Raw genomic sequence first — 27,719 nt, 5'->3', positions numbered from 1 at the left:
TTGTTGGGGTCCTCAGTGGTGACCCCAGGTTCAGTGGTTAGGACCAGAGAAGGCAGCAGTGGTAACATGCTAGTGGTATGCATATGCTTGGCTGCAGTGCATGTGTAGTGACAAAGGCTCTCTGCAAATACACACATTGTGCTGAGAACCAGGGTCAGCAGCAGGGGCTTGAGCCAACTATAGGCACACTAGCGGATACAGGGGCACTGGCTGTTATCTTATACTCCTGTAGCCACAGTCTTGCCACAGGCATGCACATGGCAGTGGAGACTAATGGCAGCCCTCAGGCCAGAGGAGTGCAGGAGTATAGCTGAAGGTTAGCACAGTAGTGCAGGCCAGTGACTGAAAATAGGATCATATCCAGACCCACAGCCATTGTGTGGGCCCTGGCTATCATTATGCACTCATGGACATAGCAGCTTGCTATTGGTGCATGCATGACAGTGGAAGCTGGTGATAGAGTCAGGCCACTGGTGAGCAGATGTACAGCTTGTTAATACCTACAGGTGAGCTTAGTGATATAGGCCAGTGACAGGAGTCAGGACTATATCCAGGTCCACAGAGAGCTGTGCAGGCCTTGGCTATCTGAATGTACTTCTTCAGCTGTAGGGGTTCACCCCAGGTGTATGCATGGCAGTGGAGGTTGTGATAGGAGTTAGATTGGCAATGTACAGGTGCACAGCAGCAGGGATATTGTAAAGTCAAGTGGTGCATGCTAGTGACAGGTGTCAGGCCTGGATCTGGGTCAACCAGGAGCTGTGGGGATCTTAGCTGTCCATGTGCATTTGTGCAGCTATAGGGACTTGCCACAAGCATGCACATGGCAGTAAAGGCCAGTGGCTGGAGTCAGGATGCTGTAGGTGCACAGCTGCCAGAGGCAAGCCACAAGTGTGCTCACAGTGATGGAGGTCAGCCATAGGGTCTAGGCTGGTGTCTTGCATGATCACAGTTACAGAGCCAGGGCTGGCTGCTGGTATGTTTCTGGGCTCCAGCAGGAGTAGGGACTGAGCTGGCTGTCATCTGAAAACATGAAAATCTGTGGGACAAAAACTTCAGCAATGAAATCTACAAGGGATGCATGACAGCTGTGCTTGCCATTGGTTTCTTCAGTGATAAAAGCTGCTGAGCATTCTATTGGTGTCTGTGATGAGGTCCATGGTGATGCAATTTGACGGGTGTACAGCATCTGCAAGAGCTTTTGAGGTCCTCAGTAGTGACGTGTTCTGGGGTCCTCTGCCAAGCAAGCCACTAGGAACCGCAGTCATTCCTGCAGTGTGGCTGATATTGGTAGCCCCTATCCTTCTTCCTTGTTCTTAGCCATCTCCAGATGTCTCAGCTTTGCTGTTCTCTGGGTGGAATGGAACTGAAATGGATCCTTCATGTAGTGCCCCAATAGGCTGAAGAAGCTTGTCACTGCCTGCTTTTCCTTTGTTGGCAAGGGGAACTCTTTTGAGCTAGGACATTCCCTCTTGGCACTGAGCAGTGCTGACCTAGAGGATGGGATGATAAAGACTAAATTAAGCTATTCCCTCTACCCATTTTATGCATTTATTCTCAGGTACTTTATTCCACTGTGTTGCTGAAGCTTCTTAAGTAGACTCCTCAAATCTTCCAGAACTATTTTCATTTGTGGATAGCTGTCCAGTTGTTAATCTTTCTTGGGAAATGGAGGCTGTGGTCTACTCTGCCATCTAGGTGACATCACTCACCCAAAAGTTTTTCATTTCAGTGTAGTCCAACTTAATCTGTAGTTTCTTTTGTCACTTGTTCTTCAGATGTCATCACTAAAACTTTGGGTTAGCCAATTCACAAATATTTACTTCTATGGTTTCTCCTGGAAATTTTATTGCTATAGCTCCTACATTTAGCTGTATAATTTTTGTTGAGTTAATTTTTATAAAAATGGGAGATAAAGGTGGGAGATAATTGTCCACATTTATTTTTGGATGTGAATACCCAACTGTCCCAGCACTATTTCCTGGAAAGACTATTCTTTCCCCTTCAAAATTTATTGTAGCACCCTATTTTAAAATCAACCATAAACGAGGGGCTTATTTCTGAACACTCAATTCTCTTCCATTGATGTCGGTGGTTATTCTTTTTTTTTTAAGATTTTATTTATTGAGAGAAAGAGAGAGAGAGAGAGCACAAGCAGAGGGGAGGGGCAGAGGAGAGGGAGAAGCAGGCTCCCCACTGAGCAGGGAGCCCAATGAGGGGCTCTATCCCAGGACTCGGGTAATGACCTGAGCTGAAGGCAGATGCTTAACCAACTGAGCCACACAGGTGCCCCTTTAGGTGGTTATTCTTATACAATTACACACTAGTAAGTTTTGAAATCACAAAGTATGAGCCCTCCAATTTTATTCATTTTTTCAAGATTTCTTTTAAAACTCCCTTTGTTCCCTTTCTTTTCCATGAGTTTTTAGATAAGCTTGTCAGTGGCTGTACAAAAGCCAGTTAGGATTTTGAGGCATAGTGTTTTGAATATGTAGGTCAACATGGGGGATTATTGCCACTTAACAATATTAAATCTTTTTCTTTAAAGACTTTATTTATTTATTTGACACAGAGAGAGAGGCAGCGAGAGAGGGAACACAAGCAGGGGGAGTGAGAGGGGGAGAAACAGGCTTCCCGCTGAGCTGGTAGTCTTATGCAGGGCTCGATCCCAGGACTCTGGGATCATGACCTGAGCCGAAGGCAGACGCCCAACAACTGAGCCACCCAGGTTCCCCAAAAATATTAAATCTTGTTGTCAATGAACATCAAATATATTTTCATTTATTTACTTACCTATCAATCTATTTATACTCCTTTTTTTTTTTTTTTTTTAAAGATTTTATCTATTTATTTGACAGAGAGAGACAGCGAGAGCAGGAACACAAGCAGGGGGAGTGGGAGAGGGAGAAGCAGGCTTCTCGCCGAGCAGGGAGCCCGATGTGGGACTCGATCCCAGGACCCTGGGACCACGACCTGAGCCGAAGGCAGACGCTTAACGACTGAGCCACCCAGGCGCCCTATACTCCTTTTTTAATTCAATTTTTATTTAAGTTCTAGCTCATTAACACATATGGTAAAATCGGTTTCAGGTGTAGAATTTAGTGATTCATCACTTACATATAACACCCAGTGCTCATCCAAGCACCCTCCTTAATACCTATCACCCATTTAGCCCATCCCCCACCTACCTCCCTCCATCAACTCTCAGTTTTTTCTCTGAAGTTAAGATTCTCTTATGGTTTGCTTCCCTCACTCTTTTTTTCCCATATGTTCATCTGTTTTATTTCTTAAATTCCACATATGAGTGAAATCATATAGTATTTATCTTTCTCTGACTTATTTTGCTTAACATAATACACTCCAGCCCCACCCATGTCATTGTAAATGGCAAGATTTCATTCTTTCTGATGGCTGAATAATATTCTTTTATATATATATATATATATATATATATATATATATATATATACACATATATATGGCTAATAATATCCTTATATAGATAGATATAGATATAGATATCTTTATCCATTCATCATTAGTGCGTGGAAATTTGGGCTCTTTCCATAGTTTGGCTATTGTTGATAATGCTGCTATAAACATCAGGGTGCATGTGCCCCTTCAAATCAGTATTTTTGTGTCCTTTTGGTAAATACCTGGTAGTGCAATTTCTGGGTCATAGGATAGTTTTATTTTTAATTTTTTTTTTTTTTTTTTTTTTTAGAGAGAGAGCACACACATGTGAGCAGGGGAGAGGGGCAGAGGGAGAGGGAGATAGAATCCTAAGCAGGCTCCACACCGAGCACAGAGACTGATGCGGAGCTTGATCTCACTACCCAGCGATCATAACCTGAGCCAAAATCAAGAGTCAGATGCTTAACCAACTGAGCCACCCAGGCACCCCTATATTTTTTATTTTAATTCCACTATAATTAATGCACAAACTTAAGGGTGTATATGGTAGATTATCCTGTAATATAAATTAAGTGGAAAGATAGTCATAGTGTACATAGAAAGCTAAAATCACCTGTAAGATTTCACAGATAAAATTGTAACTCAACTGGGTTCTGAAAGCTAGAAACAATTTGGCTTAACAGAGGTTAAATTAGGGACATTTCAGTCAAAAGGATCAATATGAAAACAGGAATGAGCGTGACACATTGATGTAACAATTAAGAAACTGGCTAGTCAAAGCATGATTTCCAGTTGGAAATGAATTTAATTCATTCAGTAAACAGTTAACAAACATCTACTATGGTCCATGTATTCAGTTTAGGCAAAAGAGATACAAAGAGCATAATGACATGGTACTTACCCCTTGAACCTCAAATCTTATGTTGTAACAGCCTTGGTTTCCTCATCTTAAAATGAATGGATTGGACTAGATGTTATTTAAATTAATAGCCAACCTAGATAATGTCTGATTCTGCTTTTAAAAAATCAACGTATTCATGCATATATAACCTATGCAGTATTTATAACTTTGCACTTTAAATTTAGATACTGAATTGAAATATTTACTAGGGATAAAATATACATTTGGTACTAGCGCAGACGTATATTTTTTTACCTATATTTTTTTTTTTAAGTCATTAAGATTGTAAGCTATTTTGCTCTGTAATCATTTAAATCACTGTGCTTTCCCATGACTCCATTACCTGAAGCCAATATTAGACTTAATTGTCTTACTTATTCCTTGGAAAAGTTAGAAAATTGCTTTTATGTCTTCATACTCACCAACAATAAGTATCTATGTAGCTTTACTAGATACTTGGAATTGTGCTAAGGGATGGGGATTCAAAGAGTTATATATAAGCTACAATTCCCACCCATGAGACTTACAGATAAGTAAGTAGGTGGTTTATTGGACCATTATTTATAACTTTTTATTTAAAATTTTCATTTCTTTTTTAAACTCATACTAATATTTCAGAAATGTGTTCTGTGTACTATATCAAAATATTAAAGGGGCACCTGGGTGGCTCAGTTGGTTGAATGTCCAACTCTTGGTTTCAGCTCAGGTCATGATCTCAGGGTCAATAGATTGAGCTCCACGTAGGGCTCCACACTCAGTGTGGACTCTGCTTGAGATTCTCTCTCCCTCTGCTCCTCTCCCCATTCTCTCTCTCTCTAAAATAAATAAAATAAAAATAAATAAAATAAAAATAAATAAATATAAAATAAGATAAAATAAATCTTTAAAAAATATTAAAATTCACGCAGTTCAAATTTCCTTTAGAGAGTTTACCATATTTAAAGGAAATGATGATATGGTCCCTAAAAGCATAAATACAGCATATATAAAAATCTCTGCCAAAAGTGCATTTTAAAATAAACCCACAGTAAATGGATCTTTATGGAGGTCATGATAAGTAAGTGTAATATTTACCCTGTTTTCCTGTGGGCAGGATTGTGAGTGATAGTTGATTTCTTCTTAGGTTCTTCTGCCTTTTCAAAAATTTCCATGAAATTTTCCATGATTTCTTTTCAAAAATAAATGAATATTTAAAACCTATTTTTTACTTTTTCTTATTCACCTTCATGTTGCCTACACCACAGTTTAGAGGACCTAAAAATTTCACCCAGTTTTATACTTGGATACTATACAATTGACTCTGGAATCAAATATATTTTTTCATCCTGTTGGTGAGTCATGTAATATCTTTCCCTGAATAAAAATGCAAACATATGTATACATATGTATGTTCATTTTTGAGAAATGAAAATTATGGCAATTACATATTAGGATTGAGCTAGAGATGTTGATAAGAGTTTTATGCATCTTCTTTCTGTGTTTTCTTCTTTTCTAGTGCAAGAATGTGACTAAAATCTGTCATTACATAGTTGCCCTGCCACCTGATCTTATAGGACCAGAAACACAGATTACAGAATTTCTTACCCCTGAAGAGAAGCTATCTAAGGTGCAAGTGGTAAGCAATTTAAAAAAAAAGATTTATCATTAATATTAAGCATTTTAAAAAGATTTATAAAGGTCAATAAAGTCCTCTCTAATTTAACACAGCAATTATTTATGGGGTTTTGATTTCCTTCCAGTGTTTCTCAGTGTATACAGTATATATGATGATGTAATCACATCTTTCTTTTCCATATAGTCATCACATTAATTTTAAGTGACTACCTCATAAACTATTGAATTTATATACTATAACTTAATTATTCAATTATTGTTGGATTATGTAGGTTGCCATCAATTTTCAGGTGTTAAAAGTAAAGCTGATATAATTATCTTTGTAAGTATAATGTTTTTCAACTATTCAAATAAGTTTCTTGAATACATTTCTATGATTCTTTTTTTAGTGAAGTTTTCTTTAAGAAAATGTTACAGGGGATTTTTCATCAGTTACATTCTTATGATTCTGATTATGGTGACAGAATGTACAATTGCTTTAAGATAATTTGTATTATCAAATTATCTACCAGAAGAATTCTACCAATTAAAAACCTGTATTTTCACCAGTATTGGATTTTATCTCTTTTCTTTATCCTACTAGAATTGTAAAATCAAACCTCATTTTTGTTTAAGTATGTGTTTACTTGCTTGGACATTTTTTCTTAGGCACTGTATATATCTCTCCTATTTTCTACATTTCTTTATCATTATTATTAAAATTAATTGTTTTGAATTTGAAAGCAATAACTGCTCATTATCTAAAATGTGGAAAATATAGAAAAGCATTTGAATTGCTTTAACCATTAACAATGTTTGTGTATTTTCCCCCAGTGTTTCTTCTATTCATATTTTACTTATACAATTGTGATACACACACACACACACACACGCATACACTTATGTGTGTGTGTATAAGTAATATATATATAACTTGTATGTATGTATATATATATAATATAACTTGATCATATGAACATAATTTACTTGTGTGTATATATATAAAATATGTGTGTGTATATATATATCATATGTATATAATATAACTTCTGTGTGTATATATATAATGTAACTTGATCATATGAATATAATTTATTTGTTATCTTCTTCATTGCTGGAATTCAAATTATTTTAAGTTTTTTGCTATGTTACTATTATATATACTGCTTTGATATACATAAAAGAAAATTGTGAATCATCACACAAAACCTTTTTTCAGTCTTAGTTGCTTAGGCAGTTGATTTCTTCTTAGGTTCTTCTGCCCTTTCAAAAATTTGTCCAATGGTTATGAATATTTTTAGTTTCTTAATATATATTGAAAAAAATGCTTTTATAAAGGATTTTACCAGTTTACACTTTTATCAGCCGCATGCATGCATAATCATTTCATTGTGCTTTTACTGTTTAAATAAATAGAATTATGTAGGTGACAAATAGTCATTAACTATAATCCTGGTCACAATTGTTTCTCTTACAATTAATGAGGTTACGTGTTTTTCATTATATTTATTAGTCATTTTTATTTCCTTTTAGCTGAATTGACTGTCCATAACCTTTCTCCATTTAACCACTGGGTCTTAGTGTTAACTTATCTGCATTTTATATTGCTTATATGTATATGTTAACAAATTTATTGTAAAGATTTTTATAATGCATTAAGGTAAGGAATTTTTAAGTTCAGAAATAAGAAGCCTGAAAAAAAAATAAGAAGCCTGAAGATTAATTTCCGGTGAAGTCAGCTAGCATATTTTATGTGCATAATTTTAGCCCGATCACAAATGATTGCATCTGTCTTAGTATTTATGTGAGTTGCTAGTACTTTCAAAAAGTAAGGTAGTTATGACTTATATCTCCTTTTTAAACAAAAGGAAAAATAAACTTTAGACTTGCTCCAACAGAAAAAAAATAATTTAGCATGAAATTTTTAAAGCTATAATTTGAAGTAATCTTTCAAATGTCATGCTTATATTTGCAGGATCATTTAAATTTATTGCTAAGTCTTACTTTATTGTTATCTTTGTAAACATAACAAAATTATTATTACAGTTGCGTGGAAAACTTAGCATGATAATTTAAAGAGAAGGGATAGAGATTTTTTAAGATTTATTTATTTATTTTAGAGAGAGAACATGAGTGGGAGGGGCAGAGGGAGAGGGAGAATCTCAAGCAGACTCTGTTGAGTACGGAGCCAGAGCAGGGGCTTCATCTCATGACCCTGAGATCACGACCTGAACTGAAACCAAGAGTCTGACACTCAACCAACTCTGCCACCCCAGTGCCCCAAGATAGAGATTTTTAATACAGAATTATTTGGGTTGAAATAGTCAGTTAATGACCTGAAAAAATTGATAGACCTTCAAAATAGAAACTGTTATCTTTATTGTGCAATTGTATCAATAATGTAATTAAACTAAACTGCATGCAAAAATTATGACATTTTATGTTGATAGTGAAGTACACAAAGTAATGATTTAAAATACTGAATAATAATTTGGCTCTCAGTTGTAGAGATGGGTAGAATTTTAACCTTGATTTGCAAAATATACAAATCCAACATGTTAGGAAATAAACTTCATTAATGATGAAGCAAATAAATTCAAACAATAGTATAAATTAGCATAAGGATTAAATAGCTTTCTTGAAATCTCTGCTTTACCACTAATAACCTAGATGTAAATTTAAACAAGTCATATTTCCTCTCTAAACCTGTTCTTGTATGTAAAATGCAGGACTTGGGTGAATGACAGCTGAGATCACTTATAATTCTGTGAATCTAATATTGTTTCATAGGCCTACAATTTTATTTCCTCCTGTTGTGCTCTCTCAAAGAAATCATTAACTAGTTCATATATTCTGCCTAGGGATTAATTCCTAATGGAAATGGATTGAGTATTATTGATTTTCATCAAAATGTTTGTTCTGTAGCTATAGATTCAGATATATTGGGGGTAGGGGGAGAGTGTTATGAGTTTGAAGGATATCAAATCAAATTCATCCAACTGACTACTGGTGAAGCATGCTTAACAGGGGAGGCCAGGTTTTGAAGAGCCTGAACCTTATATAGTTTGAGAGTCACTGTTTAAAATATATATGTGTATATATATTTATATTTATATTTGTATATATTTATATATTTTATATATATACATATATATGCAAATTGAAATTTGGAATGAGAAAAATCACAACAAATATAAATTTGAAAAATTTGAAAGTATTACAAACAAAATACTTTTCAGGGCCTTGGAAGGGGCTTAGCAAGTGAGAGACCCTAAAACTTAAGCTTCATTGGCTTCATGGTAAATCTGTCTCTGAGATTAGGCATGTTTTTCCCTTTGCGTACTTTTCTTTGGTTCTACTCCTTATCTTTAACAGTTCCTGTCACTCCATGGACACAAGTAATGTGAAAGAAGAAAACAACATTGGAGGTCAAACAGTAAATACGATATAGATATGATTTTTGTGTGAGCAAAGAATGTGCCACGCCAATATGCTTCCCTCTATGTCAGCTGCTTCAATTATTCTTGCTATGTTGTATTAAACACTGGCCACAAAGTTACAACCTCTTTGGGATGGGTGAAAAGCTTATGAGATGCTTTCATTTAAATGGCAAAAGAGCCTAATCACAAATGTGGTTCAATACCAACCACAATTAGAATAAGTAATAAGTTTCTCACCTGGGACCATTATTTCATGTCCAGGGAGTATACTGGCACATTGGCATCATCTCTACCAAAAACTTGTCATACTCATCTTTCATCTAAGATGCCTGTTCCTTGTGCTTTTCGTGTACTTGGTGTGTGGATAATTATGATCATTGATTCGATCAAGGATTGTAAAGACCCAAATGTTTTCATTATCATAGCCATTGAAGTCTTGTACAATCTGAGATTTGTACTGTATGTTATGGCTTTCAATCAGTTTCCTCTGTTTTTGGCAGTCCCCTAAAATGTCTTTACAACATTGCAATGCTGTGAGTAGTCAATGATACCATAGTCGATTTTGAGATCTATCATGTTTCAGGAAATTTTTACATCTGTGCCAACTCCTGGTTATTAGCATCAGCAATCCAAAATAAAAATTAAAGACAAAATTTAATTGTGCCCTTGGAATATAATATAGCATTCTAGTTAATAGATGTTGGTATAAAACAATGCGCCTTGTTGAGGAAACTGACTAGCAGTAGAAGAAAGCTGCCCAGAATGATTAGATGGCAGGAAAAATCACCTTTATGCTCTACAAAGGGATAAACCTAAGAAGTAGCTATTTATCTTAGTTAATGGAAAGTTTAGCATATTTTTTAACATTTAAAAACCCAATAGGCTACTTTATGGGCTTTCTGTTGTAAAGTAAATCAATAGTGGAATCATTTCCAAGTGTAAGAAAAGTTAGAACAGAATTACAAAATACATATTTGTATGTTGAAATATTGCATGACCACAAGGTATTTTCATTATAAAGATGGGTCATCTAAAAAGAGTGTTTTGTGTTTCCAAAATATGTTATACAGTATATTCTGAAAATCTATGGTTTAGCTCAAAAAAAAAGTGGCTTTGTCCTACCCTCCAAAACAAAGTTTCAGATTCTATCTATTCCCATGTGAAAATTGCAAATAATGAACTATGTTACAAAATTGTCCAGAGTAAATAGTTCATCTCTGCTCAGTAGGAGAAGCCTAAAACTATTTGGCTGACATCTTACTTTCACTCAAGTGACGGGACCCAGAAGATAAAACCAGGAACCCATAATCAGACTCTAGGCTTGCTGTGTGTTCTTCATGGACCATTCTGCAGTAACCCTTTGACCAATGACCTTAATAGGCTTCCAGAAGTAGCAAGTCTGGATAAGATAGCTGTGCTAATTTATCCTCATCAGGAAGCTTTACAAGAGCTCGGTTGTTTTTTTTATTATGTTCAGTTAGCCAACATATAGTAGTACATCATTAGTTTTTGATGTTTTTGATGTAGTGTTCAATGATTCATTAGTCACGTATAACACCCAGATTTAAAGAAGGAAGTATAAATTTAAAACTCACAGAGTACCTGTCTGTCTTTTTGTTTCCCTTCTTTCTCCCATTCTATCTCACTTCTTTACCACGGTCCTCTCTCTCAATTGCTCTAAGTGTGATATGGTAGGTTACTTGCCTACTCAGAGCCTTCCTCCATGAATATTTCCCACAGTGCTGTGGGAATGTGGCATGTTCTATAAATGAAAATTTAATTTTTTTTAAATTTTTTTAAGATTTTGTTTCTTTGTCAGAGAGTGTGCACAAGCAGGCGGGCAGGCAGAGTGAGAAGCAGGCTCCCCACTGAGAAAGGAGCCTGATATGGGACTCGATCCCAGGACCCTGGGATCATGACCCAGGCCGAAGGCAGATGCTTAACCAACTGAGACACCCAGGTGTCCTGAAAATTTAAAGAATTTTTATAATTCTAAAAATAAAGATGGATTTTCATATATTTTGTTCTTTTGAATAAAAAAAAGATGATATCAGGGGAACCTCTCTGGCTCAGTTTGAAGAGCTTGCATCTCTTGATCTTGGGGTCCTGAGTTCAAGTTTCACATTGGGTGTAGAGATTACTTAGATAAATAAAACTTTAAAAAAAGATGATTTCAAATTTAGTATGTTTTGTTCAGTTTTTAAAAAATCTGCACGTGCATAAGTACTCAATATTTATATCACCTCATAGTTTACTTTCACATCTATCATTTCTTTTGAAATGCATACCATCATTTCATTTGGTCCTCAAAATGAGTCTATGATAAACAGGACAGAAAATATTTTCATATTCATTTTTTAAATTAACAAATTGAGACCCAGATGCATTATACCACTCTCTACCCCTGCTGTCACTGCTATCTATCAAGTTCAGTTGGATTGTCAGTATTACTTGTATATTTAATCATCTGTGATTGGCTGTCTTTTCTCAAAAGCTAATCCAAAATTTTACCACTTCCAAAGGGAGTTGGTCCCCTATCCAGCCACTTTTCAATCTCAGCTTATGGCCTCATACCCACTTCAGCAAAAATATTGAGCCAATCAGTTACGAATACCTCCAGTAATTGTGGACTTGGTATTTTGTGTCAATCTTCCAGCTGAAAAAACCTGAAAAGTTTGACAAATTTTTAAAAATCTCTAAAGGCAATAGAGAGCTAAGAATCATTTTTAAAAAATGAGGCCAAAATCTGGGAGAAGATTGAAACCAAAAAGCAATGCAAGAAAAAAGAAAATGAAATGCTAGTTTCAAAAAGTGAACTGAAAATACTGAAAGAAAGTAACTGCCAACTTAGAATTCAATTCCTCAAAAAAATATCCTTCAAAACTGAAAGTGAAATTAAGACTTTTTGGACAAACAGCTGAGAATTTGTAACCAGTACACTCAACTAAAGGTTGTTCTTCAGCAGAAGAAAAATGTTTCCAGATGGAAGCTCAAGGATGCAGAAAGGAATGAAGAGCAACAAAAATGGTAAATATGTATGTAAATATAAATGACTGGATCAATGATAATAATAGAAATAATAATAATGTGTAGCAATAATAATAATGTGATGTTTAAAATACATAGAATTTAGGGATGCATGGGTGGCTCAGTTGGTTAAGCGTCTCCCTTCAGCTCAGGTCATGATCCCAGGGTCCTGGGACCCAGTTCCACATTTAGCTCCTTGCTCAGCGGGGAACCTGATTCTCCCTCTGAGTGCTGCTCCCCCTGCTTGTGCTCGCTCTCTCTCTGACAAATAAATAAAATGTTTAAAAATAAATAAAATATATAGAATTTAAATTCATTAAAACAGTAACAAATAAGGAAGAAGGAGGTAAATAGAGATAAAGTACTCTAAGGTCTTAGCACTATCCAAGAAGTGAAAAAGTACTTTGATAAACTATGTATGTTTATGGTAATCACTAAAAGAATAATAAAATAATGTATAACTATCAAGCAATAGAAGGGAAAATAGAAAATAATAATCTGAAAGAAAGCAAGAAAGGAAAACCAAAGGGAAGAAAAAAAAAGTAGGCAGAAAAAGTGGAAATTAAGTAGTAATGTGGTGGATTTAATCCCAAATATATCGGTAATAGTATTCAATGTAAACAAAATAAATGCCTCAATTAAGATAAAACAGATGTTACACTAGGCAGAAAAATCACAACTATAGGCTGCTTACAAAACACATGTCTAAAATATAAAAATATAGAATGTTTAAATGTAAAATGATGAAAAAAATATGCCATGCAAACAATCACCAAAAGAAACTTTGAATATTAGATTAAGTAGACTTTAAGGAAAAAATCATTATTGGAAATAAAGATGGATATTTTACAAGATAAAAGTTTACTTTCATTAAAAAGGTAGAACAGTTTTAAATTTGTATGCAATTAATTATAACATAGCTTCAAAATAAATAAAGCATAAGGTATGAACCTTTTTTGCTTCTTGCATTCCAACCTTCCAAATGACTGTTATCTACACTGGCAATCTTTTTTTTAATTTTTATTGTTATGTTAATCACCATACATTACATCATTAGTTTTTGATGTAGTGTTCCACGATTCATTGTTTGTGTATAACCCCCAGTGCTCCATGCAGAACGTGCCCTCTTTAATACCCATCACCAGGCTAACCCATCCTCCCAACCCCCTCCCCTCTAGAACTCTGTTTGTTTTTCAGAGTCCATCGTCTCTCATGGTTCATCTCCCCCTCCAATTTCCCCCCTTTCATTCTTCTCTTCCTGCTATCTTCTTCTTTTTTTTTTTTAAACGTATATTGTATTATTTGTTTAGGAGGTACAGATCTGTGATTCAACAGTCTTACACAATTCACAGAGCTCACCATAGCACATACCCTCCCCAATGTCTATCACCCAGCCACCCCATCCCTCCCACCCCCACCACTCCAGCAAACCTCAGTTTGTTTCCTGAGATTAAGAATTCCTCACATTAGTGAGGTCATATGATACATGTCTCTCTCTGACTGACTTATTCCACTCAGCATAACACCCTCCAGTTCCAACCACATCATTGCAAATGGCAAGATCTCATTCCTTTTGATGGCTGCATAATATTCCATTGTATATATATACCACTTCTTCTTTATCCATTCATCTGTCGATGGACATCCTGGCTCTTTCCACAGTTTGGCTAATGTGGACATTCCTCCTATAAACATCGGGGTGCACGTACCCCTTCGGATCCCTACATTTGTATCTTTGGGGTAAATACCCAGTAGTGCAATTGCTGGGTCGTAGGGTAGCTCTATTTTCAACTTTTTGAGGAACCTCCATACTGTTTTCCAGAGTGGCTGCACCAGCTTGCATTCCCACCAACAATGTAGGAGGGTTCCCCTTTCTCCGCATCCCCGCCAACGTCTGTCATTTCCTGACTTGTTAATTTTAGCTATTCTGACTGGTGTGAGGTGATTATCTCATTGAGGTTTTGATTTGGATTTCCCTGATGCCGAGCGATGTTGAGCACTATTTCATGTGTCTGTTGGCCATTTGGATGTCTTTGGAAAAATGTCTGTTCATGTCTTCTGCCTACTTCTTGATTGGATCATTTGTTCTTTGGGTGTTGAGTTTAAGAAGTTCTTTATAGATTTTGGATACTAGCCCTTTATCTGATATGTCACTTGCAAATATCTTCTCCCATTCTGTTGGTTGTCTTTTGGTTTTGTTGACTGTTTCTTTTGCAGTGCAAAAGCTTTTTATCTTGATGAAGTCCCAATAGTTCAGTTTTGCCCTTGCTTCCCTTGCCTTTGGCGATGTTTCTAGGAAGAAGTTGCTGCGGCTAAGGTCGAAGAGGTTGCTGCCTGTGTTCTCCTTTAGGATTTTGATGGACTCCTGTCTCACATTGAGGTCTTTCAACCATTTGGAGTCTATTTTTGTGTGTGGTGTAAGGAAATGGTCCAGTTTCATTCTTCTGCATGTGGCTGTCCAATTTCCCCAACACCATTTGTTGAAGAAACTGTCTTTTTTCCATTGGACATTCTTTCCTGCTTTGTCAAAGATTAGTTGACCATAGGGCACCTGGGTGGCTCAGATGGTTAAGCGTCTGCCTTCAGCTCAGGTCATGATCCCAGGGTCCTGGGATCGAGTCCTGCATCGGGCTCCCTGCTCCTTGGGAGCCTGCTTCTCCCTCTACCTCTCTCTCTCATGAATAAATAAAAAAATTTTTAGGGCGCCTGGGTGGCTCAGTCGTTAAGCGTCTGCCTTCGGCTCAGGTCATGATCCCAGGGTCCTGGGATCGAGTCCCACATCGGGCTCCCTGCTCTGCGGGAAGCCTGCTTCTCCCTCTCCCACTCCCCCTGCTTGTGTTCCTGTTCTCGCTATGTCTCTCTCTGTCAAAAAAATAAAATCTTTAAAAAAAAAAAAAAAATTTTTTTAAAAATTATTTGACCAAAGAGTTGAGGGTCCATTTCTGGGCTCTCTATTGTGTTCCATTGATCTATGTGTCTGTTTTTGTGCCAGTATCATACTGTCTTGATGATGACAGCTTTGTAATAGAGCTGGAAGTCCGGAATTGTGATGCCGCCAGCTTTGCTTTTCTTTTTCAACATTCCTCTGGCTATTTGGGGTCTTCTCTGGTTCCATACAAATTTTAGGATTATTTGTTCCATTTCTTTGAAAAAAGTGGATGGTATTTTGATGGGGATTGCATTGAATGTGTAGATTGCTCTAGGTAGCATTGAAATCTTCATAATATTTGTTCTTGCAATCCATGAGCATGGAACGTTTTTCCATTTGTTTGTGTCATCCTCAATTTCTTTCATGGGTATTTTATAGTTTTCTGAGTACAGATCCTTTGCCTCTTTGGTTAGATTTATTCCTAGGTACCTTATGGTTTGGGGTGCAATTGTAAATGGGAACGGCTCCTTAATTTCTCTTTCTTCTGTCTTTTTGTTGGTGTATAGGAACGCCACTGATTTCTGTGCATTGACTTTATATCCTGCCACTTTACTGAATTCCTGTATAAGTTCTAGCAGTTTTGGGGTGGAGTCTTTTGGGTTTTCCACATAAAGTATCATATCATCTGCAAAGAGTGAGAGTTTGACTTCTTCTTTGCCAGTTTGGATGCCTTTTATTTCTTTTTGTTGTCTGATTGCTGTGGCTAGGACCTCTAATACTATGGTGAATAGCAGTGGTGATGGTGGACATCCTTGTCCCGTTCTTGACCTTAGGGGGAAAGCTCTCAGTTTTTCCCCATTGAGAATGATATTCGCTGTGGGTTTTCTCTCTTTCTTCTTCTTCTGGGATCCCAATTATTGTAATGTTTTTCGTCTTATGGTATTGCTTATCTCTTGAATTCTGCCCTCGTGATCCAGTAGTTGTTTATCTCTCTTTTTCTCAGCTTCTTTATTTTCCATCATTTGGTCTTCTATATCACTAATTCTCTCTTCTGCCTCATTTATCCTAGCAGTTAGCACCCCCATTTTTTATTGCACCTCATTAATAGCCTTTTTGATTTTGACTTGGTTAGATTTTAGTTCTTTTATTTCTCCAGAAAGGGTTTCTCTAATAACTTCCATGCTTTTCTCAAGCCCAGCTAGTATCTTTAAAATCATCATTCTGAATTCTAGTTCTGACATCGTACTAATGTCCATATTGAGTAGGTCCCTGGCAGTCGGTACTGCCTCTTGTTCTTTTTGTTGAGGTGATTTTTTCCAGCTTGTCATTTTGTCCAGAGGTGAATAGATGAATGAGACAACAAAATGCTAACAGGGTAACAACGTCCCCAGAAAAATATACTCTAAACAAATCAGAAAAGACTTGAAACCGGGGAAAAAGAAATGGAAAGAAAGAAAAAAGAAAAAGAAAAAGATAAAAACAAACAAAAATAGAACAAAACAAAAAAAAACAGGATATGATCAAATATGATCAGGATGGTGCATAGATCTGTGCCACACACTAGATTTTGGGTGTATTTTGGTCTGTTAGAAGAAAGTGCCTCCCAAAATTTTAAAGAAAGAAAAACTTATATATGTACAAAAATAAGGGTTAATACAATGAAGGGATGGAATATGACTGTAAAGATGAAAATTATAAAAAATTTTATAAACGGAACTGATAAGATAAGTTGTTTGAAAAAAGAAAAAAGAGGATTAAAAACAAAGAAAAAAAAGGGAGAGAATGTGATCAGGCAGGAGACTAGAACAAAGACATACACTAGAGATTTAGGGTATATTTTGATCTGTTAGAAGAAACTGTATCTCAAAATTTTAAAGAGAGAACAACTTATATATATATATATATATACCAAAAATAAGGGTAACTACTATGAAGGGATAGAATATGACTCTAAAAATGAAAAATAAAAATGTTTTTTAAAAAAGGGATTGATAAGATGTTGGTTGAAAAAGGGAAAAAGAAAAATTCAAAAAAAAAAAAGAGAGAGTTAAAAAAAAATTAACTTTGAAAGACTAAAGAATCATGGTAAAAAAGCCATGAATTCTATGTGCAGTATTCCCCTAGCGCTGGAGTTCTGCCATTCTCATTGATCGGTAAACTTGGTCTTGGCTGGCTGTTCTTGCTTGTCTTCTGGGGGAGGGGCCTGTTGCCGTGGTTCCCAAATGTCTTTGCCGGAGGCGGAATTGCCCCGCCCTTGCCGGTCCCGGGTAAGTAATCAGCTCCGGTTGCTCTCCGGAGCTTTTGTTCCCTGAAACCTTTCCATACAGCTTGGAGGATGAGAGTGAAAATGGCAGCCTCCCAATCTCCGCCCCGGAGGAGCCAAGAACTCGGGGCCCCACTCCTCAGTGCGCCCCCAGAGAAAAGCAGTCAATCACTCCCGTCTCCCCGGTCTCCGGTCGCACTCTGTGCTCACCCGGCCTGTGACCAAGCGTTTCTATCTCTGGCACCCGACCACGTGTGGAGTCTCCAAACCCAGCAGATCCCTGCGGTGCGCTCCCGTGCCACTCCTCCCAAGGGAGGAAGGTGAGTCTCCCTGGATCTGCCGCTTGTTGGGTCCCTGCTGGAGGAGCAGGGGCCTGACTAGGCTGCGGATCACGGTTTATGGCAACCCCGAGTTGAGAGCCTGCGCCTCCGCTCCGTCTCTGCAGCCAGCTTCCCCGCTCCGATACCTGGGAGCTCTGCCACACTCAGGCACCCCCAGTCTTTCTGTGACCCCGAGGGTCCTGAGACCACACTGCGAGGGTTCTACCCCTCACTTAGCCACTGGAGTGACGTCCCTCAGCGGAGCCGACTTCTAAAAGTTTCGATTTTGTGCCCTGCTGCTCTATCACTTGCCAGTAGTGGCCGACGGAGGCCCCCTCCCCCGCCTTCTATCCTCCCAAATATCGCCTCGGATTCACTTCTCCGCACGTCCTACCTTCCAGAAAGTGGTCGCTTTTCTGTTCAGAGAGTTGTTGCTCTTCTTTTCTTCTATCTCCTGTTGAGTTCGTAGGTGTTCAGAATGGTTTGATCCCTATCCAGCTGAATTCCTGGGACCAGATGAAATCCAGGTCTCCTACTCCTCCACCATCTTGCTCCGCCCTCTACACTGGCAATCTTATTTCCTCCTTCCAGTCACAGAGAAGAACATGTTTCTCCTCATTTCTAAGAATGATCCCCTTATCTTCTCATGTCCTCCAGCACCTTGTTTCTATTCCTTTTCACTTACCTTAACTTTCCATCTGCTCCTTCCACTCAATCTAAAGTCACACTCAAATCTCACCCACATCCCCAAATAAAATAGTTCTTGATTCTGTGTCTTCCATTAACTATTTTATTGCCTTTCTCCTTCACTGCTAAGCCAGGATTCCTAAAAGGACAGTCTATGTTATGAATCCTTTACATCCCATCCAATACTCAGCATGTAGAAACCAAACTTCTGCCCTCAATACTGTACTGAAACTTCAGTCCTCAACTTACTTTATTTATCTGCAACATTTCACATAGTTGGTCACTGCTTCTTTGAAACTCTTTCTTCCATTCGCTATTGTGGCATCATACTCTCTGGATTCTTCTCTCAATTATCTGGTTGTTTTTCTCAGTGTTCTTGATTGGATTAAGTTTTTTATTCCATAAATGTTGCTATTCTCCCATACTTTGTAATGATGTTTTTTTTTTTTTTCCAGCTCCCTCTGCTTCAGTGTTTCTCAAGTTATGATTATTTGACTACATACATCAGAAGTACTTAGAGGTTCTTGTTAAAAATGCAGATTCCTGAACTGAACCCCCATAACTTCTGAATCAGAATCTGTAGGGTTGGGGCTTGGAAATGTGAATTTTTTAACAAACTCTCAGTAATTCTGTTGCAGGCCAGTGTTTGAGAAGCATTGTCTGTCCCTTTACCTAAGGAAACTCTTATAATTTCCAATCTATACTTCTACCTAGACTTCTCCACAAGTCAAAACTCAGCTATGATTAAATCTTTCTGTCTAGAGAGAGAAGGCAGAAAGGTGATTTGGCTAAAACCTATAAAGTTCTAAAATAGATAAATAATATGAAATTTAATTATTCAAACTGCAAAGAGTACTGCACCTAAGAGTCATGAAACTTACATTGTATTCTTGGTTCTATTAATTACTGGCTTTGTGATCTTTGTCAATTAACTAAACCCCACACAACTTCAAATTCTCATTTGTAAAAATAAAGGGGTTATAATAGATAAATTTTAAACCATGTAACATTGAACAAGTTACTTAACTGCTCCTAGTTTCCTCAAAAGTATAATGGAGTTAATGATACCCAATAAGATATTTGTGAGGATAAATTGAAATACATTTAACACATATGAAGTGCTCAATAAAAATGAGAGAGGGGCGCCTGGGTGGCTCAGTCGTTAAGCATCTGCCTTCGGCTCAGGTCATGATTCCAGGTCCTGGGATCGAGCCCCGCATCGGGCTCCCTGCTCCGCAGGAAGCCTGCTTCTCCCTCTCCCACTCCCCCTGCTTGTGTTCCCTCTCTCGCTGTGTCTCTCTCTCTGTCAAATAAATAAATAAAAATCTTAAAAAAAAAAAAATGAGAGATAGGACTATTATTTTTTAAAAAGATCTTTTTATTTATTTTAGAGAAATAGCAGGAGCAGGAGGGGCAGAGGCTGAGAGGGCAGAGGGAGAGAGCATCTCAAGCAGACTCTGTGCTGAGTGTGGAGCCCAACACAGGGCTCCATCTCATGACCCCAAGATCACAACCTGAGCCAAAACCAAGAATCAGATACTTAACTGACTGTGCCACCCAGGCACCCAGAGATAGCACTATTATTATAAAAAGAATCTTAGTAAATATTCTAATACTTCATTTTTTAAGTTTTTATTTAAATTCCAGTTAGTTAACATACAGTGTAATATTACTTTCAGGTGTACAACATAGTGACTCAACATTTCCATACAGCACCCAGTGCTCATCACAAGTGCCCTCTTTAATCCCCATCACCTATTTAACCCATCCTCCAACCCACCTCCCCTCTGGTAACCATCAGTTTGTTCTCTATAGCTAAGAGTCTGTTTCTTGGTTTCCCTCTCTCTTTTTCCCCCTTTGCCCATTTGTTTTGTTTCTTAAATTCCACATATGGGTGAAATCATATGGTGCTAGTCTTTCTCTGACTGACTGATTCAGCTTAGCATAATATGCTCTAGCTCCATCCATTTCATTGCAAATGGCAAGATTTAATTATTTTTATGGCTGAGTAATATTCCGTTGTGTATAGATATACCGCATCTTTATCCATTCATCAGTTGATGGACACTTGGGATGTTTCCATAATTTGGCTATTGTAGATAATGCTGCTATAAACATCAGAGTGGATGTATCCCTTTGAATTAGTATTTTTGTATACTTTGGGTAAATGCCAAGTAGTGCAATTGCTGGATGGTAGGGTAGTTCTATTTTTAACTTTTTGAAGAAACTTTGTACTATTTTCCAGAGTGGCTGCACCAGTTTGCATTCCCATCAACAATGCAAAAGTGTTCTCCACATCCTTGCCAATACCTGTTGTTTCTTGTGTTGTTGATTTTAGACATTCTGACAGGTGTGAGGTGATATCACATTGTAGTTTTGATTTGCTTTTCCTTGATAATGAGTGATGTTGAGCATCTTTTCATGTGTCTGTTGGCCATCTTAATACTTCATTTCTTAATAGGGTTTTGTTTATAGTGCTTTCCAAAAAAATATTTATCTTTTTACTTTCCTATCAAAAAGTAGAAAAATAAATAAAATGAAACATGCTAATTTTCAAAAGTGATTTTTAAATGTGCAAATATTCTAGAAGAATAATTGTTCTAAAGAACAATGTACTTGTGTGATTTGATTGCCTTTGAAATAGAAATTTGCTGCAAAATCTACAAATATTTAGATTTGATAAACAAGCATTATAAGCTTGCACAGAAGTTAAAAAAAATTGTGAGATGGACTTAGAAATATTTTGCCTCAAATTAGTGTACTCCAGAGAAAGTCTAGAACAACTTTTTTATTCATTGACTGCTTCATCGATTTATTCAGTAATCTGTCTTGAGTATTTACTATATGCCAGACAATCTGCTTATAATGGGAATGTACCCATTTCCCAAGGAATTCACAGTCTAATAAAGGACTATAAAGTAAAATAATTGTTATTTTAACCTGGAAAAATATCAGCATTTAATTTCTTAATCATGAGGTCATTCTAAATGAATTTCTCATGGATCTCTTTTGGTTGTTAAGAACCGTAGCAGTCAATGAAAGTATTATTTGGAGGGTACATGACCCAAGTGAGTACCCAATAATTCATCTCTAAAGCGGGCATTTAGTAGTAGTTTATAGAAGACAACATTTTATGTGGTTATGATAATTTATCTGACATGATATGATAGTGCGGTAGCTCCACTGTTTGTCCAGCATTATTAAATATTTACCAACAACAACCAATAAATTTCAGTAAATCTTAATAATGAAATTATGTTTCTATACCCTAAGATAATGTTTTCACAAATGTTTCTAGTTCTAAATAGGAACACTTAAGTAGTTGATTCTAAAACAGTTATTTTTGTCTGATCATTTTATTTTAAATAAAATCAACAGATGTCTTAATAATCCTGAGCCATTTTAAACTGGGGTTTGTGAGCAGGAATTGTCTTTCTGGTGCAAGAGAGAAATCTGGTTTTACACAGTGTGGACAATAGTAAACTAGGAGAAATCATACTGTTGTCTCAGAACTAATAGTAAATACTTCTACTGATTTTATTTGGGTGACTTACGAATCTCCACTAGACATTAGAAAAACAAACAAAACGGGCACCTGGGTGGTGCAGTCGGTTAAGCATCTGACTCTTGGTTTTGGCTCAGGTTATGATCTCAGGGTTGTGAGACTGAGTCCCGCATTAGGCTCTGTGCTCAGCACTGAGTCTGCTGGAGATTCTCTCTCTCTCTCTCTCTCCCTCTGCCCCTCCCACTCATGTGTGCTCCCTCTCTCTCTCTCAAATAAATAAATCTTTTTTAAAAAAAGAAAAACAAACAAAACATACACGTGGGTAAATGCAATTTCTTCATAAACCTAAAACAAAGTTTGAGAGGTATTTTTTTCATTTTTTTTCTTTTTCTGCATGTGGAAATTAAATAGAATCTTTTTTTAATAACATCCACTGCTAATTTTTTTCACTAAAACCTACTTTTTCCCTAAGGTTTTAGGTCAGATGAAAATGGGGGAAAACATGAGTAACTCATGCTTTCAAGAAGTTTAAAAAAAAAGTTTTTTACAAATTGTATAAAGGCCAGTCACTTCAGATGGAAAGTAAATTAACTTTCATTTCAATTTGAATCATATACTAGTTTTATAACCTTATATAAATTCCCAACACACTCTTGTTCTGGAGCCTGTGATGCCAACCAACATTCATTTTCTTAAAACTATTTTCTCTTCAAATTTACCAACATGTTAAGTATTCTTATAATTTTGAGGCAACCTGCACATGTTATTTTTCAGCTATCAAAGGCTTTGAACAAATAGAAGTGTTACGTATAATAATATGGAGGATGCTAATGGACTGGGCCAGGTTTTATAGGGAATTATCAGAGACAATACATCACAAAGTTCATGGTTGGCAGCATAGTTTATGTTTAAATTATCTTGGGCTACACTTTTGATGAGTATACTTAAAATTTCCAAAGGAAATGTTTGTTAGTGCAAGGATCGTAATTTAAGTACTTGTTAGTGTTTACTGACAATACTAGTGATTCCAAAGATAATGATATTATAAATGGTTTCTTATAATACCATTCAAAATAGAAAATTTGGAAATAAGTCTTTTGCTGCCATTTTCCAAGAACATGCTTATAATGTCAAAGATAAACAAAGCCAGACACTTGCAAAATATGGTAAAGACAGATTTTATTCAGTAATACCTATTGAAGTAGGGGAGAGACCTCAATGTAATCTGTGCTCAACTCAGCCAAAAAGAAGTTTTTTTAAATGCTGAGGGTTTGCTAAAGGCAAGGCACTGAATGGCATTAAGTAGGGATTGGTCCATGTGACTAAGACATCTGGGTTTGCTAATTGGCATTTATCTAGAAGAGAAACAAATTTCTCATATATTTATGAAGGAGGTAGTGATACAAGTTGGAGTAAGGCACCCACCAAAGTTAGGCCCTTTCCCTCCCACAGCAGGTAGAAGTAAAAGCTATCTCCTTAAATATTTGCATTTCAAGAAGATGGCTCCCAGGTCCTTGAGAAAAGAGTTCTGTGTGATAGAAGATTTGCAGCTCAAAGGACAAAGGAAAGATTTATATTTTGCAAGCTTTTTATTTTTTTATTTTTTTATTTTTTTAAAGATTTTATTTATTTGACAGAGAGAGACACAGTGCGAGAGGGAACACAAGCAGGGGGAGTGGGAGGGAGAAGCAGGCTTCCCGCGGAGCAGGGAGCCCGATGTGGGGCTCGATCCCAGGACCCCGGGATCATGACCCGAGCCGAAGGCAGACTCTTAACGACTGAGCCACCCAGGCGCCCTATTTTGCAAGCTTTTTAAAGAAATTGTTCTAACATGGGGTTCAGGGGCCTACCAGCCTGTCACCTGCTGAAACAAACCATAAATTCTCCTGGAAATGTTAAGCTTTTTCAAGCAGGCATTTTAAAGGAGGCTAGGGTCATCCTAGGGACATGGCTTTAAGCTATTAGAAGACCTGCTAGAGTTTGTTCAAGTCTCTTAGTGTTGGGGTTGGATGGAGTTGTTTTGTGCCGAGAGTTTTTTGCTATTTTCAATGGTAATTTTCGATTTGACATTTAAGGTGCTACAATTGAGAGCTCTACTGACAGAATATTTCTATTTTTATTAAGTAGCACTCACTTATGCAATATATATAAGAAATTTACTATTAAGTTAAAACTTAAAATGTCTTGTTAGGCAACTTCCAATACACAGATTAATTTTCCTGTAGAGATCCACAATCAATGGGGTTTACATACACCTTTTACATTATTGATTAATAGAACATGAAGTTGGAGGGTAACAATAAAGATCTAAACTTGTTCATGTGGCACAAAATAACTATTTTGGTAGAGTTTGGGTCTAAACTGGTTTAGACTTGTTGTTTTTGTATTATTTAGGACCATAACTCAATCATAATATTTCAGGATATATCTTTTGGAATTTAAATGTTTGTGTGGTCTTGACCTAGAAAAAATGATAAGTGATGGTAAAGCAAGAAAATGGATCCAGGGACTTTGATTCTCCAAACAAAAAACTGCATTTCAGATCTTTATAAATCCTCTTTTTAAATCAAAAGTCATCTTACCTAGGTCCTATTCACAGGTTATATAATAATGAGTACTAAATCTTTGTCTAAATATTTGTATTTTATAAAAGGTTTTGGATATCTTGTGTTATTATAAAGAAGCAGCTATATATGTTTTGGGATTTTATTATTTGAATTAGCCAAAGGGAAAGAATTTGGCAATCTATAAAACAACTACATCACATCACACAAGCATTAGATTACCTTGCTTAGATTCAGAAAAGAGAATGTATGAGAAAAGAGTAATGTGAAAACAATGAAAGCTTTCAATCCTGTCTATATATCCAATAGCAGATTAGATAGGGTTTGAAAAATCTGGCAAATCACTTAGTGAGCCCATGTGACTCTCTGGACAACCTATTTTTAAATATTATTATAATCTTTAAGGTTGACCAGTGTCCTAAATGGGAAAACTCAGTTCTCAAATTTCAAGTTCAATAACCTACATGTATATTATTCAACAACTTTAGAATATTTTACAACTCTTATGAGAGAGTTATGGGTGTTTGAATTTTATTCTTTACTACTATTTAACCTCAGAATCTAACTAAATTGCTTAAATTGTCATTCATTCTGACAATGGTTTTCTAAAGAAAGAACAAATTTGTGTTTTTCTTTGGAATCAAACAAGAAGAAAGGCATATTAGAGTATTATTTTGCATTTTAAATCTGAATACCCATTGGAGATTATCTTTAGGTCACTTTTGACACTCTGGCTGTACTAGGTGTGATTGCACTAATATCAAATAAATAAAGGAAGTAAATAAAACACTATTTCTGTTTATATGACTTAGATTTTTGTCACACAAAGGCTGTTTCTACTTGGTACAAAACACAGATCTAGCATTTATTTGTTTAATTTGACAGAAAGGATTAGACCTAACTCAAAGTGAAGTTGGAGGTCATGGGAAGCTCTTAATTTATTAATATAGAAAATACAATTAGATAAGCAGCAGTCATAGAATGGGAGTAGAATGCAATAAAAAGCACATAATATTTTTACTGTTTTAAATATTAACTAATCCCCTTCTATATAATGATAAAATTATGCTTATTATATATAACAGTCATTTCTCTGTTAAATGCTCTTTTTCTACCTCTACCACCAATTTATTTCAATTATTTGCCAGCATAACTCGTAAAATAAATATTCTGATTTTGTCTGTTACACATATAGGATATTACTGATTTTCCTTAGTGAAAGACACAATAATGAAAATCCTTACCAAAAGCAATATGTCTTGAATATTTCATAGTTAATTGGAATATCTTGGAATCTGTAACAGCACCATAGTCAGCCAATTAGCTAAAGTTGTCCTATCTTGTTAGCCTCTTGGACCTATATGATATTAAGCATCCATGAAATAAACAGTTATCATATGTATTTGGTTTGGATACACCAAAAATGTGAAATTAGTTTTCAAATGTACCTATTTACCCTATTTTTACCTACAGGAATCATTCTAATAAGTTTTGCATATAAGGCGAATATTTAATATGATGTGATATTTTTTACATTAAGTTCCACTACAGTTTTAAAGACTGAATCCTACAAAATATTTAATTGAAATGAATCTTGCTAGTAACTCGAAGAAGCAGTTTGAGTCAATACATAATCTGTTGCATTTAATTGCATTCATAACCCCTGGAAGATGTTAGCCAAAAGGATTGCCAATCCACCTGACCTAGTACACTTATTTTAAGTCACATATATTATAATCTACTACATAATTAACTTCTATCATATTGGAAGTTTTAATTGACTCTCTGGTATTTAAATATTTAAATAGGCCCACTCCAATAATTAGTTGAATTTCCCAGTTGGAAGAATCATTTCAAGATGCTTTTGTGTATGCTTTGGTTCAATAAAATCCAATAATTGTTTTTGTTTTTAATAAGAAAATTGTTCTTTTTAAGTAGAATTTAGCATGTGTGTAAAACCTTATTCTCATCAATTATTCAAAGATATTGATTAATAAAATATCTTAACTAAATTGTAGATTTATTGAGAGTAAAACTCAAATGTGTTATTGAATCAAATTACTAAACTCATAGTAGATTCTCAATAAATCCTACTGCATCTAATATCTGGAAGAGTCTATATATAGCCCTTAAAAGCTAATCCACTTATAATATGAATGAGAATTGTGTGGTTCAGAAAGGTGAAGTACCTTATGACATATAATTAGTTTAAGAGCAGATGTTTGCTCCTCATTAATAAGAGAAATTTTAACGGTAACAACAAAATCACTTTCTGAAGCTTTATCTGGGAGTGGATTCTAGTAGGTAAGAAGAATTCATCAGTATAAAAATAAAATCACAGTACAGACTTTATCCAATGTGTAAATCCTAACTAGAGGATTATCCCCTCCCCAAAATGTTTACTTTTACTTATAAAAGTACATTTCCTGAATTGCTGCCAGTTTGTATCCTCAACTGTAGCAATATTTATTTTGACAGCATATCACTTTTTGCTGTCTGCCACTTGTGTTTTTCCAAGCAATTACGGTATAATTAATATCTTATTTGTGCCCCTGTAGTGAAATTTTCCTTAGTTTACAGTGGAAGTACCAATGATCTAGTATAGATTAAGAGGGCATATGACCCATCTGCTTTGCCCCTAATGAATCAGTATCCCAAATGCCCTCTGATTCCTTTCTCTTCCAATTTCTCAATTCCTGGGACATTACAAGTCTTTTTTTTTTTTTTTTTCAAGCTGCCACTCAGGAAAGAGAAAATTGGGCATGGCAGAAGTGGGAAATAGGGGTCCACCTCTGTGTGAGCAGGAAATTTTAACTTTTGGTGTAAAGAGGGATATTGACTCCTATCAGTAGATACAAAGGTCAGTAATCAACACTTCCATATAATGCCATACAGATGATGATCCACAGACAGCTGTTTTCACCAGGGTACTTCTTTTCAATTATGCAAATAGATTATATTTACTACACACCTATTTGTGCCCAAGCAAGTGGAGCCTTGGATAACAAAGCAGCTATTTGTAATGCATTTCCAGAAGATCCTTCAATAATATAACTTCTCTGATTCCTCTGGAAAATTAAAGCTTTAGAAATTCCAGGCATTCACAAGAGGCAGTTAGTTCCATATTTGAGTCCCTTTC

This window comes from Phoca vitulina, unplaced genomic scaffold, assembly GCF_004348235.1.
Source record: "Phoca vitulina isolate PV1807 unplaced genomic scaffold, GSC_HSeal_1.0 scaffold51, whole genome shotgun sequence".
Taxonomy (NCBI): domain Eukaryota; kingdom Metazoa; phylum Chordata; class Mammalia; order Carnivora; family Phocidae; genus Phoca; species Phoca vitulina.
Note: the sequence above shows the minus strand (reverse complement) of the source record.